This window comes from Microtus ochrogaster, chromosome 5 (genome assembly GCF_000317375.1).
Source record: "Microtus ochrogaster isolate Prairie Vole_2 chromosome 5, MicOch1.0, whole genome shotgun sequence".
NCBI classification, from domain to species: domain Eukaryota; kingdom Metazoa; phylum Chordata; class Mammalia; order Rodentia; family Cricetidae; genus Microtus; species Microtus ochrogaster.
This window is the reverse complement of record NC_022012.1, coordinates 19,601,456-19,614,293: the sequence shown is the minus strand read 5'-3', so window position 1 is coordinate 19,614,293 and position 12,838 is coordinate 19,601,456.

Below are 12,838 nucleotides of genomic sequence, written 5' to 3'. Positions count from 1 at the left end.
TCCTCCTCCTCCTCCTCCTCCTCTTCTTCTTCTTCTTCTTCTTCTTCTTCTTCTTCTTCTTCTTCTTCTTCTCCTCCCTTTTCTTCTTCTCCCTTTTCTTCTTTCTGAAACAGGGTAGCTTCAAACTCAGAAATCTGCTTTTCTCTGCCTCCTGAGTGCTAGGATAAAACCCACACCCAGTGATCCATGCTTTCTTGTTTGGTTTCTTTTTCTGTTACTGTGATTTAAAAAAATTTAAAAACCACCCTGATTAATCCAGGCATGGTGACTCATTCCAATTAATCTCAGCACTTAAGAAGGGAAGACAGGAGAATCTCTGAATTTGAGGTTAGTCTGGACTATATAGTGAGTTCTAGGCCAGCTAAGGCTACCTAAGATATTTGCCTGGGTCCCAAAATTAGAGTCAAGAAAGTAAAAAGAACCAAAGACAGAAACACAGTTTGGCCCCAGAATCAGAGTCATCTCGGCCCCTGACACCAAACTAGGCAATCCCTGAGCAAGGAAAACAAACCAATCACTGAGCCCCCTAGAGGCTTGGACTGCCCCTCAGACAGTTACTGACAGTTGGGACTTCCTCTCCAGCCTGGAAATCCCCTTACATCATAGGTGGCAGCCAACCCCAAGTCTGGAAGTCTGGAAATCTCCTCACCCCACTAGGGAGCAACCAATCACAAGCCCAGAGGCTTGCAAGACTCTTCCCCTAAATAAACCCCCTCTTTTCACCACTCAGAGTCTCTGCTGCACTGTTTCTGCACATTGCTACTGCCACTCTGGACCGACAGAGGGAACCAAGTTAACTCTTTGCTTTTGCTTCAGATACAGTCTTGTGGTGATGTTTTCGGGATCTGGAATTTAGGCGTAACAGAGAGAAGATTCTGTCACTGGGAAGCAAATAAACATTTTTCACTGCTCCATCTGGCTAGAGTTCCCAGTTCTTAGTGCCTGGGAGAATGTAGGGACACGATTTGTCCTTGGTACAAGTCAGGGATTCTTTGAGGGCTCCATAGTTTATTCTGAATTGTGGAATTGGCCACCTCAGCTTAATTCAATGAGAATTGATAATCAGGCTCCTCCGATTTTACTTATCTAAAGCCCATCCCCGCTCCTACTCTGAACTCTGTAGGCCATGGATAAGTGGGAAATCAGATCATTTATAGATAAGAAAGATGAAGATGACATGAACAATGAATATCTCCCTGTCAGTTTCACCCAGACATTGCCCTGCAGCCAGTGCATAGTTGAGCATCCTGGGTCTGTGCGCAGAGACAGCTTCTGATTGGTCATTTGTGAGCAGGGAGCAGTGGGTTTTGAACTATGAGTCATTTTCAAGGTCAAGTGTGGGGTATCAGTAGCTTCATTTCTGCAAAACTTCCTGTAGGAAGTTGGACAGCTTTTAGAATGGGGATCCACACTCCATCTGCACAGGGAAGCCTTAGACAGCCTGCATTTGGCAAGGCTTCCAGCTTATGTGAACACTCTAAACTCCAGGGTAAGCTTGGTAGATAACATGTACTATAGTCCCACGACTCAGGGGACTGGAGCAGAGGGCTCACAAACCAAAAGCTCTAGGTGAACCTAGGCTACACAGGGAGTCTGTATTTGTTTCAGAATACAAAACAAAAGCAACTACAACAACAACAACAAAAGAAGAGAAGCTCTGCTTAATCGGAAGTCCTAGACAGAGGAAAAATCTGTGCCGGGGGAGATGGTTCAGTGAGTAAAGTACTTGCTTCATGGGCAGATCTCCAACACCAGTGTAAAGCTGGTATAGCTGTAATCCCGGAGCTCCTAAGGAGAGATAGGAGAAAGCCAGAAACTGGTGGGCAAGCTAGCCTAGTGTATTCAGCGATAAACAAGAAGAGATCCAGTCTCAAACAGAGTGGAAGATGATGAGTGTTAGCATTCAGGCATTTACACTGGCCTGCTCTCAGGGGTCTAGCAGGGCACAGCAGCAGCAGCAGCAGCAGCAGCAGCAGCAGCAGCAGCAGCAGCAGCCGCCGCCAAGATGTGCACTATGGCTTCTGCAGTCACTGAGCAGGGCATTCCCTGTGCACATGCGCTATATCCCCTTAGAAAAGGCAGGCCCTTCTCATCCCTCCCTCTCTCTTTCCTTCTGCCCTGCTCAAAGGCTGCCTCTGCACCCCCTCCCATAAACCTCTCAGGTGAGCTCTGTTGCCTGGTGTGACTTTGTATGCCTCTTGTCTCCAACCGTCCAAGGTCACCTTCCACTGATAAACTATGAAAAAGTTCAGCTCCACCTGCACTCAGCAGCTCACCTGCACTCCCAAACACAGAGGCAGGCATGCATCACATGAACATATATCACGCCCACACGGATTCAGAAAGAGGATATGGCAAGGATAAGGAAAAGGTGGACATTTGAAGAGGGTATTGCGGTTGTAGCTGTGTCTGCACATGAACAGCTTGTGAAATGGGATGTGTAAAAGGGAACTGGATACAGAAAGCAATCAAACAAAAAGGTGGGGAATTTTTCAAGTAATGTTTGCGTTTCTTTCCTATTTCTGCTGTAACAATATCCACATATTTGATCATTTCTTACCTTGTAGATCTGCAGTTGAAAACTAAGAAATGTAAAATGGGTGTTTAAAATAAGAATGTCAGCAGGGCTACATTCCTTTAGTAGATTCTGGGGGAATCTATCTCACCACTGTATTCCTTGGCTTGTGGCCCCTTCCATGATTTTCAAAGAAAGAATAAGGCCCCCCCCCCCTCTCCTACCATCTTCCCTCCTTCTTTCCTTTCCCATCACCACCTGGAATGCTGACCTTCATCCTCTTTCTCTCATAGGATTGTCATGAGCAGTTCAGGCCCCTCCACACAATCCAGGATCACCTTCCATATCTAGTCCTTCATTACAGACTCCCTGCTGCCACCCAGAGCAGGGTTCACAGGCTGCTGGCCTTGTGCTGTGACCCTCTGTGTAGCAGAAGGCGCTAAATTCTCTCCCACTGCATTACAATGATCAGTCTTTACATTTTTCTAATTTGAATTGGTTTTTAGAGCATTCACAGATCATGCTTGATCAAATTCACCTCCAACTCTTCGAAGATCTACCTCCTTCCATACCCATCCTACTTTGTGGTCCCCCTGGCCCTGCTTTTAACTCTCAAGACCAATTTGTGCTGCCTAAATATTTCTGAACATGTGGCCTTCCACAGGAGTATGGTTGACTTACCAGAGAAAACTCTCTACCTCTCCTAAAAGCTAACAATTGTTAATAGTTCATGGCTAAGGGTAGATTTCCATGCCTAAATCCCTTCTCTAGGCTGGGATTTGGCCTGGTTTAAGATTACACAGGTCTCGTACACGCCATTGAAACTATCCGGGGTTCATGCATGCAGCTGGCCTGCTGTGTCCGGAAGACTCAGTCTCGTGGTTACACACCATCTCTGTCTGGTACACTATCTCAACCCCCTCTCCTGCAGTGATCTTTGAGCCTAGGGAGGAGGGGTGTGGTATGGATGTGTTCCAGTCTCTTATTCTCTGCAGCTTAGTCAGCTGTGGGTTCCCGCGTTCGTCACCATCTACATCAAATAGAAGCTTCGGTGATGAAGCTGTAATGATAAGTCATTAGGAATGGTTTAGTACTATATCCATGGAGAATAATAACAGCAGTAGATTCCCTTGGGGCCTAGGACCTGTCTGGGCACAGGTTTTACCAACAGTCTTCATTATTTTTTATTTACGATAGCTTTACCTTTATAGAAAAGTTCCCTAGAAGGTATGCTAAACAGCTGTGTCATTTAAAAACACATGTTCCCACCTGTGGCTCACATTGCAAATTATTTCAATGTTTAAAAAAATCTTTTCGAAACAACGGTGAAAGCACTTTGAAAGCAAAACGCGAAGGTGATGTCTGTGGACACCAGCATTGGTGACGGCAAGATTGGGAGTTTAAGGTCATCTTAGCGAATACTGAGTTTGAGGACAGCTACACGAAGCCCTGCCTCAAAAACAAAGCAAAACAAACAAAGTCTTTGAGTGCTTTGAGAAAAGGGAACTTGTTGAGCACAAGATACCTGATATCACCAGTCTCCATCCACGTAAAGCCATGAGCTGTTCCCTGCTGGGAGGCACAAGATTCTTTCCCAGAGAACTCCCAATGGCTGATTCCTTGGAGCAGACTCTGACTTTGCAACTGCCATTGCCCCCAGCCTCAATTACAGGTAACTGACTACCAACCCTCCCCCCATTACAGGTAATATTGACATGCGCTCTTGGGAATATGTTTAACTACAGAGCATCAATCTATGTGTCCCCTTCTCCCTGTCCAGTTGTTAGTCACCGGCGGACCAGAATCCTGCAGTGAGCCATCTCTAAAGACTTCCTGGGAAACTCTGAAATTCTGATTTCCTTGTAGCCAGCCCCTGCCTAAGCTCCCTCCTCTCTTTGCACAGTGGAGCAGGGGATGACCAGGGAGTCATTTCCAGCAGCTCGCTGACTGCTGGCTTCCAAATACAGGTGCATGTTGGCGTTGCTGGCTGTACTTTGTCATGGATAAACAAGCCATACTGTGACCACACTGTCTCATTTACAGGAAAGCAAGAGATGACTCAGAGACTGGCGATCTAATCGTGTCAAAGGGGACAGTTTGAATGCTTCATCTGGGATTATTTGAACATGGAAATCAGTGTTAGTAATAGATTACACACCATCACATAAAACAGAAACTACAGTCACACTGATAACTAGCTTAGGTCAATCCATAAGCAAACTGTCGTATTAAAATAAAGCAAAGCTGTCATCCAGGAGCTGCTGCCAGAGTGGGCTTCAGACATCTGTTCCTTTAAAAGTACCCGAGTGGTACGTGCCTATAAACCTAAACCTTGGGAGGCTGAGGGAGGAGGATAGTGAGCTGAGGGCCAAGCCTGGGTGCATAGTAGGACCTCACATGAACAAACAAAAGCACACAATACAGAGGGTGAAGCTAGTCAAGACTTAGAGACACTGGTTAAGCCTCCCTAGATAAGTCATCCTCAGAGCAGGCACAGAAGAAGTGAGGGAAGGCGCCCCCCCCCCCATTCATCAGTCATTCTCTTCTCGTTCTTTGCAATGCACAGTGCTGTGGATACAGATGAGTTAAAGTATCTCCTGGTGACTAAGGGACTGCTGTCTAAGGGATGCTAGGACTCCACAGAGGGGAGCCTGGAGATCTCACAACACAAGAGAACATGAGGATTGTGTATGTTCATCGAGGACCAAGAACATTCAGGTTCAAGGAAAACATGGCATTGTGGAAGTTTGAGAAGGCTGGACTCCATGTCAGAATAACTATCCCATGGCAGATGACTGATATGCAGGACAGGGTAGAAGGTGGTCAGGCTACAGGGTTTAGATGCACACGTGATGGCATGTTGCAGGGTGCAGTAGCAATGGGAGGGGACAACAACCAACTCCCCACACACACACCTGGGGTCAGGCACTAAACTGAACAGTCCTCCCACAGAGCACTGCTCTGCCACCACAGCCAATGGTACACAGAAGGACGTGGCAGAGACAGAGCAAAATGTTAAGGCCAATGACTGGTAAGTGGGGGTCTCTGTAGCTTCACAGAGCACACCCAACTCTTTGGCTGATGCCTAGGTCTTTGCATTTTAACTGGCCAATGACTTTGGCCACACCTTGGAGTTTAGGAATGTATAATCTTGTTATGCTTACAGCCCCAGACTTAGGGCTTGCATTTGATTTGATGTGTACACACCTTGAATTCAGAGAAAGACGTGTCCAGTGGGACTCCCTGCCACCCACCGGGGGAATGGATTGACAGAAGAGTAGTGGGTGACAGGAGCAAGGGCTGATAAGACCAAGGAGGGAACTACTATGCTGTATATAGGAGCGCATGGGCCAAGTGGCCCTGACTCTGCCTGTGGCTTCTCTCTCCATTTCGACTGTGGGTGTATGAGGAATGGTTTGTAGTGCTCTCCCCAGGGTACACGGGTACAACATAGAACTGTCTGTAGGTGGAAGTTTCTGTCCCACTAGCAGCTCTCAAGTAAATACACAGAGGCTTATGTTAATTACAAATGCTCAGACCAATAGCTAACCCTTGCATTTTAAATTAACCCATGCTTATTATCTACACTTTGCCATGAGGCTTGGTACCTTTTCTAGGTGCAGCATGTCCATCTTGCTTCTCTCTGCCTTTGCTCTCAGCTCCTCTGGCCCCGCCATCCTTCTTTCTCAGTTGGGCTCTTCTGCCTAATCTTCTCCTGTCCAGCTACTGGCCAATCACAGCAACATATATTTACACAGTATAAAGGAATAGCTTACAATGTCCAACAGAAAGGAGTTGTCCTGGTTGTTTTTCTGCTTGGTTTTAACATTGTTGTTTGTCAACTTGACATAACCTAGAATTACCTGAGAAGGTTCTGCAGCTAACAAAATGCCCTTCAATAAGATTGGCCTGTACTCAAGCCTGTGGGGCCCATTCCACATTAGTGATTTCTGTGGTCCAGCCCATTGTGGGTGGTGCCAACCCTGGGTAGGTGGTCTGAGGGTGTAGAAGAAAACAGGCTGAGTACGCCATGGGGAACCAGCCAGTATTCGTCATTTCTCCAGGGTTTCTGCTTCAGTTCCTGCCGCTAGGTTCTTGCCTTGAGTACCTGTCTTGACTTCCCTCAGTGACGGAGTGCAGCCTTAGAGTTGTAAGGTGAAATAAGCCCTTTCCTCCTCAAGCTGCCTTTGGTCGTTGTGTTTCATCACAGCAACAGAAACAATAAGACAGACATCATCAAGAAGGACAAGTTGTCCCAGGGCTTCCTGTCTACAATCATTAACTGCAGACCAGAGCTAGGCTGCTCACAAAAACCACACTTCTTGTGGTTTTGGCCTCTACACCCTCATCCTGTGTCTACAGGGATCTCTTCCCTTTGCCTGATCACTCCAGTCTCTTCCTGTGCCCAGCCCTATTGATTCACCTCAGTGCTGGGCCACATGGATGACACCAGTTAGAAGGTAGGAGATGAGTGTGGAAGTCTGCATGGTGTGGGCAGACCACTACCTTACAGATGTCCGGCTCACATCCCGTCACTGGAATGAAGAAAGGGCCACTGTAGCTGTCCTCTGAGGAAAAACAAATTAATCCAAAATAGCAGCAACTGTGACAGAACTGGGGATCTTTTGTTCTGAAAAGCTTAGCCCACTGGGAAACTAAAATGTTAATTTATATCAAATGATGGCATAATCTCCTTGAGCTTCAACAATTGTTACCAGTCAGCCCTGATCCCAAATGACCTTGGGAGGGGGCTTCTGTCCTTGGCTCATGGCAGCAGGGGTGGTTCTGTTCCCAGCAATTCCACTGTGTGTTTCCTTTCCCTGGCTTAGTTATTGACTCAGGATTTGAGAACAAAATGAAAATGCATTTCCATCAAAAGGCATTTCAGTTGCCCTGGGGAGAATAATCACCAAGGCATTATGATATTCCCATGACTCAATAATAATTAATATTAATTATATTTATTGATGCTTCCTCCCTAAAAATTTCCACTGCCATTAGGTTGCTCCAAAACACCCTGGGAAAGTGAGACAGACTCTGCTCCCTTCATCCCCTTTGTGTGTTTTCCCTTCCATTGATTGCTTTGAGAGAAGGCTCCGGAACGCCACTGTCCAGTCTGAAGCAAGACAAATTCATGCACTGAAGAGCCTAGGGTGGTCACCTGGCTTCCAGCACGGGACTCCTGTGACAGTGGAGCTGAGAGAGACCAGGGCTTGTGTAGAATCCACCTCCGGACTGTCCATACACTTCTGCTCTCCCGTGAATACCAAAGAAGACAGTATAAGAAGGGAAATAAATGATTCAAGAGTAAGATCCACAGTCTGAGTCCCTGGGAGGTGAAGAAAGATGCTGGAACTCGGCAGACTAGTGTGCAGCCAGGTTTGGTGCTAATCCCCACTCCTGCCAAACCGCATAATGAACCTCCAATCGGGAGAGCAAGGTGGCAATCTTGGTGAACCATAGGAAGAGGGGAAAAGGAGGTGTATGGGAACTGCAGCCACTCAGGAAGGTGATCAGACTCCCAGAGAACAGGGTTTTTAAAGGATGTTTGAGATTATAATGACATCGTTCCTCCCCTTGCCTTTCCTCCCTCCAGACCCGCTCATGTACCCTGTTTGCTCTCTTTTCAAATTCATGACCTCTTTCTCTTTGCTTATTAGTGTGTGTGTGTGTGTGTGTGTGTGTGTGTGTGTGTGTGTGTGTGTTCTTAATCCATAAGCATAAACTGCTTCATCTGTAAAATGTTACTTTTTCTGTAAATGTTTTTAGGGCTGACGGTTTGGTACGAGGTAACCAATTGGTGTGATCTTCCCTGGGGAAGACTATTCCACTTGTTTTCAGCATTCCTTACTTGTTGCCTGTGCTTCTTTCTATAGGGCTGTGGACTCATCCGTTGTTCAGCCCATGTTTAGGCAGCCATGCTGGTAATATCTTATGGGTGTAGCTTCTACCACTCCTAGGAGACACAATCTCACAGCAAACTTCCCTATCCTTGGACCTCTTCCAAACTGTTCCACATTTTCCCTGAGCAGTTGTATTGTAGATGTATCCTTGGGAACTGGACTCCACAACTCTGCATTTTATTGGCTGTGGTTTTCTGCAATGGCCTCCATCTGTCACAAAGAGAAGTCTCTTTGATGAGGGGTGAGGACTACACTTATCTGTCAGTCTAAGGACAAATGTGTGGAATGTAGTTATGGAGTACGCTGCTTTGATAAAGTGGAAGTCGTGTGTTCTCCTCCAATATCCATGGCTGCAATAGCCCTGGGTAGTTGCCTAGGTTTCCAGTATTAGGCATGGTTTCCCTCTTGATGAGCAGGTCTTCAGTCCAATTACAACGATGTTGGTTACCGCTATGGCATGCATGCCACTAAGACAGGTAGGATTGTTGGGCCATGTTGATGGTTGTCGTGGTTCATAGGTGTTGTAGCTGGGTAGGACTATTGGTTGCTTCCCTTGTTTAGAAGCTTGCACAGTGACTTCCAGTACCATGACAGTCAGTCCTCAGGGAGAAGACTTTCAGGTCAGAGTCATCTGGAGCCCTCTGGGTCTTGTGTCCAAAGTGCATGGTGTCTTCAGGAATAGAGACTTTCCTTCCACCTCTGGGAACCAACCAAGGGCAATAGCAATAGCCTGTAATGTTTTGGGAGTATCTTGGATAATTCTTACTAACAAATGAAAAGATGGATAATTCTTACTAACAAATGAAAAGAGGGCTTCTCATGTATGGCGTTGGGGTTTTATTAGTTAGTCTATGACTCTTTGTGTCAGCCTAGATGGGAAATTCTTTTAAACTATGCATATTTGTATGCCAAATATAAACAGGTATGTTTAGGTAGATAGTAATATGATTCCTTATGGCTGTTTCAGATGTCCCTGGTGTTATTAACCCTCCTCCTGCGTGCTTCTGTCTGCCTCCTCCTGCGTGCTTCTGTCTGCCTCCTCCTGCATGCTTCTGTCTGCCTCCTTTCCCCCTCCCTAATTAGATCCCCCTCTTTTGCCATTTTCCCATTTCTGTCCTTTGTACCCTGCTGTCCCCTCTCTATTGCTCCTGCCTCTATTGCAATGGTCCATTTCATTCTCTCACAGGAAACAGTTTTTAGGTGGCTCTGGGTACTTCCTTTTTTCAGCTCTGTGTTGCTTTGCTAGAGATTGGGGAGAGGAGCAGAGGAGGTGCATGGTGGCCAAGCAGTAACAGTGACATGGGCAGCTGTGCCCTGATCAGGGCCTCCTGTGCTAGTTGGAACTCCCCAATCCTGGAATGTTCTAGACTGACAGACTCCCTAACCTTACCTAGCTTCAAACAACAGTCTCCTTAGAGGTCAAGACCAACAGCAGGCTTGTGCCCTATTGCTTTGGCAGCATCAGGTCCCTGAAGGCCACATTTTCATGCTCATTCTGTGGAACCTTGTCTGGGATCCACATGTCACTATGTTAACACATCCAGCATCCAGCTCCCCCTAATCGTCTGCTTCCTTCCCTGCAGTCAGTCCCATTGACTTCTCGGAATGCCTCATTTTCCTTGTCTGCAAAAAGGGGTTAGTGCAAACTGGGAACAAACATTGGGGATATGTGTCTCTGAAACAGTAACTAGCCAAACCCTGCTGGCTGCAGTTTTTACCTCCACTTACTGCTGTAGTGAAGACGGAAGGACAGGAAGGACAGCAGGCACCTGCCTAGCTTGTGGGACACTAACTTCAGGAACCAGAAGGAAGGCGAGCCAGGAGTCTGGATGAAGGAAATCTGCCTCCTACGGCCCCAGGGAATGGTGACTTACAAGAACCCAGAGATCAGGTGCCAGCAAAGCAATGCGTGGTGCGTGGGCAGCTGCTGGCTTCCCTACCTCTGGGCACAGAGGGAGCTGCGTTTGTTCAGATGCTGGTGAGTTGAAAGTCATTTACCAAGGCTCACAGATAACAAATGACAAAATCATTATCTCTCTGAATTCTTTTTTTTTTTACAAAAATAAAGAAATATTTATTTTGGTTTGCATCTTCATAGTACATGAATTTTATCGTATTATGGAAAATATTATTGCACTGAGAGTCTTCCCTGGCAGCAGGCATTTATGGCATGGTTTGTTCATACTTTAACAAGAGGGCTCAGGAGGCAGTCTGAGATTGGCATAATCCTCTATATCCACTTCCAATGACTCCCTCCTGCTAGCCAATCAAGAGTCACAATGATTCTACAGCTTCCCCAATACATAGCCAGCTGCAAAACCAGATTCAAACACATGAGACTGTGAAAGCTGTGTTACACTCTAACAAAACAATATTTACTTGTATCGGCAAAATCCTTGCAGCTGTTGATGATGCTACACTGAGAAAAGCAAAGTGCTCCCTCTGAATTCTTTAACGTCTCATGACAAGACATTCGAACAGACACAAGCTGTAAGCTAGAAGCACACCGTGTGGTACTAGCATCCTGCACCATGCGGCCCTAGCATCCCTGAAGAACAGCACTGCCACCTGAGAAATGAGGATGCTTTGTGTGTGAGAGTGGGCAATTTCCATGATGGGATCCTGGACCGGGTGACAGAGGGCTTCATGGGTCTGAAAAACCAAAGCAGACGTGAGGAACACAATGGCTAGTAACTTACGTACAGCCAGCCAGACACTTCTTAAGCAGCTCGGCAGTCGGTGATTCTGAGCTCAGCTGTGATGAAGATCTGTCATGACAAGCTAGAGAGACAGCCATGTCTTCCACGTCAGGGCCAAAAGGCAAGCTGTACTGTATGCACTGTGTGTGGTTCCTCGTGAGGTTCGGGGAGACACAGCTGCAGCTTTGGAACTCTCCTGGGCACTTTTGAGGTCTAACACCATTGGTCTCCCTTCATTTGCAAGGAGAAAGTCTTGAGGGCCTCTCTGGAGAAGGGTGGGAATGTGGGAGGAGGCTGTTAATGGCGTGCGTTTCTTATTAAAGGTCTGGTCCCACGGACTCTGTCCTCTTCCCTTGAGCTGTGGCTGACACTGATGCACCTTTGGTTCCTGAGTCCAGAAAAGACTCAGGCTCCACCTGAATTCATATGACCAGACAGAAGAAAAAGGTTTGTGGATTTAGACACCATATACGTGTCTTTATTCTTTCAGGACATTTCAGATTGGGCTTAGGAACGAAGAAACAGCTTTACTATGGCAATGACGAGCTTCCCAGAGTCTCAGAACTACTAACAGTGAGATCTACCTGGTTCTAAAAGCCCCCTATCTACTCTCCCGCTTAGCTTGAGCTATCAACCTGACACAGATGAGTTTTAAGTGTGTGTGTGGTGGGGGAGGGTGGCTCAATTGAGGAATTACCTCCATCAGACTGGCCTGAAGGCAAGATTGCAGGTGTATTTTTGATTGCTAATTGATATGCGAGGGTCCAGGCCATGGTGGGACTGCCATCCTCTGGGAAGGTGGTTATTAGTTGCACAAGAAAGCTGACTGAGCATGAGCAGAAAGGAGCAAGCACTTAGCAGCTTTCCTCCATGGTTCCTGAGACAGCTCCTGCCTATGTTCCTGCCCTGGCTTCCCTCAGTGGTTGATGGTAACCTGGACGTGTAAGATGTACTAAAACCTTTCTTCCCCAGATTACTTTTGGCCATGGTGTTTATCACAGCATCGAATGCAAACTAGAACATCTGTTTGTTGTTGCTGAGGCAGTGTCTTGCCATGCAGCCCAAGGAAGCCTCAGAATCAAGATCCTCCTGCCTCAGCTCCTCCCACATGCAGAAATTGCAGGTGTATGCCACTATACCCAGATAGCATTCCTATCTGGAACTCTATAGAGCATCATTGTGGGTGGCCCCTGTTATAAGTGCCCTCCTACAGGGGAGCCCTGGAGGGCTCTTAAACAGCCCACTATCATATCTTGGTGGATGTGTGATGTACTATTCTGCTTTTCAACGTTGGAAACTTTGATCTAGCCTTGTGTATTGAACTGAGCCCCCCAGAAAGTTCAAGTTCAAAAGTCATACCTGTGAAAGAAATTTCCATGGAAAGAGCCTGTATAAATTAAGTAGGCTAACACTCTGGGGATGGGATCATTCTGGATTTAAACCTAATAGCTAATGTTATAAAAGAAGAGAGATGTAAGACACAGAGATACCAGGGCAAGGCCATACAAAGACAGAAACAGACAGTGAAGTAATATGTTCATGATCCCAGGAGTGCCAATGGTCACCAGCAATGACCAAAAACTAATAAGAGGCAGGAACAGACTTCCCTTGACAGGAGGCACCAAACCTGATCCTTGTTCAAATATCAAGCCTCAAGAACTCTTCAGCAATCAGTTTCTATTGCTAGGCTACCAAGGCTGTGGTCAGCTGGTCCAGCATCT